Below are 3,378 nucleotides of genomic sequence, written 5' to 3' on the forward strand. Positions count from 1 at the left end.
ACCCTGGCAAGGTAAAGATTGGGACTCAGAGTGAGCACTAAGGGAAGTATCTACTCCAGAAAAGTGGGGACTTCACTGTCTAGTCCCACCCCTCCTGTCAACACTAGGGGGCCCAGGACTGTGCCTATAAACTGTATCCTGAGGTATCCCCTCAATTCCTCTAGGAACTGGGAGGTGAGGGCCTTGGTCTGAGGCATGTGTCCTCAGGCCAGCCTGTCAGAGAGACCCCGGCAGTACCAGAAGTCCAGGTGAGGTGCATGCCCTGAATGCAACCTGGTTCCCACCCACCCTGGAACAGAAGGAGCCCCAGAGTGCATGACTCCCTCAAGCATACCCTCAGCCCTGAAATCCTCTGGCTGTGTCGGCTGCCTACACCCTGAGGAGCCGTCTCACTTCCTCTTCCAGATATTAGGAGACAGGCCAACAAGGAGAACAGGAGCCCTGTGACAAGAGCACCCCTACAGAGGAGACCTGCAGGTTGTCTTTGTGAGAGCAGTCATGGGTGAGTGTCTCAGCTAAGTGCACTGACGCTTTCCCTCTCCCCCAGCTCTGTGGGTCCCAATTTTCCACCCTCCTGACAGCTGCCTCCAACATAAGTCATGCCTCACCTCTAGAAGGGGGAGGGCCGCAAGCTTGAGGAAGGCCTTCAGGCCCCAAGTGAGGCGCAGGGCTTGGCAGGTTTGCAGGCTCCCGTGGCTGGGGAGGAAGGCGCCACGGCCACCACTGCCCCCTCCCTCTCTCCTTTGACCCCAGGCACTCGAGAGGAGGTGCCTGCCACTGGGATACTGAGGCTTGGCCAGACTTCCCAGAGGGCCTGCTCCTCCAATGCTGCCATCGCAGCCACTCCATCAAGCAAGTCAAATGAGGGCTCTGGCACCCAAGAAGAGGGCCCACGCACCTCACAGGCTCCACCAAATCCTGAAGTGCTACAAAATAAGGTGTCGGAATTGGTGCACTATCTGAGTATCAGGTATGTAGCAAAGGAGCCCGTCACAAAGGCAGAAATGCTGAAGAGTGTCATCAAAGAACACAAGGGTCACTTCCCTGTGATCTTCAAGAAAGCCTGTGAGTGCATGGAGATTGTCTTTGGCATTGAAGTGAAGGAAGTGGACGCCACCAGCGATTCCTATGTGCTCGTCAAATTACTAGACCTCACCTCCGATGGGATGCTGAGTGATGACCAGGGCATGCCCAAGACCGGCCTCCTGATATTCATCTTGGGCATAATCTTCATGGAGGGAAACCGTGCCCCAGAGGAGAGAATCTGGGAAGTGTGGAATACGATGGGAGTTTATGCTGGGAAGAAAGATTTCATCTACGGGGAGCCCAGGAAGCTCATCACCGAAGATCTAGTGCAGGAAAACTACCTGCAGCACCGGCAGGTGCCCAACGGTGACCCTCCGCGCTACGAGTTCCCGTGGGGTCCAAGAGCCCATGCTGAAATCTCCAAGATGAAAGTCCTGAAGTTTTTCACCAGGGTCACTGGGACTGACCCCACTTCCCTCCCAAACTGGTATGAGGCAGCTTTGAGAGATGAGAGCGAGCGAGCCCAGGCTGAAGTTGCCTTGGATGGTGCTATTGCCACGGCCAATGCAAGTGCCAGCGTCAAGTCCAGCAGCCCCTCCTGTCCTGAGTGAAGTCTGAAGCATAGTCCTGACTCTTCCTCTGAAGACAGTGGCCTAAGTTCTAAGTATTGGAGGACCAGGGTGGACCTGGAGGGAACACAGTATATAACACCTTTGTGTTCCTGTTCAATAGAAGTGATTTGGAGATTTCTATTTTTTGTTGTTTCAAATGATGTTCCTTGTAATAAAAAGTTTAACTAGCTTCAGAATCTAAGTTTATTAATGACAGTGGTCAAACATTTATAGCTGTTTATCAGGTTTAAAAATAAGAGTTTTGCAATTTAGCAAAAGAAACTAAGAAACTGTCCATCTTTTTTGTGATGTGAACAAGATAACATGGCATTAGAATACAAATTTCCTTGGAAATGTGAAAGAGTCCAGCAGTAAAATATAGGGTTTTAAGGGACAGAGGGGAAAAACTTAAAGGATGGCTAATTTTTGATTCATTTATTCCTTTTAGTCTGTCACTCTGTAAAATTAAATTATATATACCTGGATTTGCTTGGCTTATTCAAGAATAGAGGAGAAATTAAATCTTAAATGAAATCTCTCACTGGCTCATTTATTCCCCAAACATGAATTGAGTGCTTGCTCTTTAGAAGGCTCTGGGTTAGCAGTGGGGACATTAGAATCAGCAGGACACACTGCTAGCCATAGAATGGCAGAGGCCAGGAGCAGCAATCCCGTCAGGAAGATGGTGAGATGCCCACTAAGAGCCAACAAACAAGGTAAACAGAAGGGGAGAGGCGATGGGACTCCAGGTACCTGCAGTCAAGTAAAAATGCCCTGAGCCAAGGCAGTTTGGAACTTTCAGAAACTAAGATTCCTTCCGTGGGAGTTGATTATAATAAAGCTGGGTAGTGGCAGATGCCAGACTCTCAGATGGTGTGTCTTACAGTTGATAGAAAAGTCTAGGATGGAAAACTTTTAGATCATGGATAAACCAGAAAGAAATTACCTGAGTCTGGTATGGTATAGAAAGTGGTGTTTTGGATGGAAGAACAGCTGGAGGGAAGGAAGGAGTTGGTCTTTGACTTGAATTCTAAGAGCTTTGAGTTGAATCCAGGTGCCATCAAAAACCTTTTCCTTGTTTAGAGTTAGACAAAGTACATTCAAGATAATCATAATGTCCCCTGGGGATTTGTTCTGATATCCCAGACCTCTCAGAGAATAAGCAATGAGTGCTCTTAGACACTGGACACCAAATCGGTTAAAAACACCACTTCATAAATAAAACTCAGTACATTTTCTCTAAGAGGACATGGGGATAGGTTCTGGGTTCAAAATAATATTAGAAACAATGGCCATTTGTCAGGAGCTCTACTGAGCTCCAGTGAGAGCCAAACGGCCAGGTGTCAGAGTAGCCGATTAGAGCGACAAGCCAAATACAGTCAGTTAAACCTTTAATCGCTTCCTGTGAGGGTATAAGCAGGAGCGTAAAACAGAAAGTGCCCATTCCTCATTTTCTTTTCCTGCATGGAACAGCACACCCGTGAGGGCCAGGTGGGTCGGCACAGCTTGGGGTCACCTCACTGTTGAGGGAGCCGGAACAAAAGGCTCTGGCAGCTTCGTGGATCCTGGAATCAGAGGAAGAAAAGAGGGAAGGGCTAGCAGTGAACAAGCAGGGGGGAAAGGTGTCCCCCAGGTCCCCTCCTCCTGCCAGGAGGCCCCGGCGGAGGCCCTGAAGAGGACCCCTGCCCAAGGCCTCACGGAGAGACGTTTGAGGATGAAAGCACAGGCGCTGGGACTGCAG

The 3,378-nt window shown here is 49.4% G+C and overlaps 1 pseudogene; it reads left to right on the forward strand.

Moving 5' to 3' along the window:
- Positions 1-599: 599 nt before the first annotated feature.
- Positions 600-1,637, forward strand: LOC107530058 (putative MAGE domain-containing protein MAGEA13P pseudogene; annotated as a pseudogene).
- Positions 1,638-3,378: the final 1,741 nt, after the last annotated feature.

This window comes from Miniopterus natalensis, chromosome X (genome assembly GCF_054644295.1).
Source record: "Miniopterus natalensis isolate mMinNat1 chromosome X, mMinNat1.hap1, whole genome shotgun sequence".
Lineage (NCBI taxonomy): Eukaryota > Metazoa > Chordata > Mammalia > Chiroptera > Miniopteridae > Miniopterus > Miniopterus natalensis.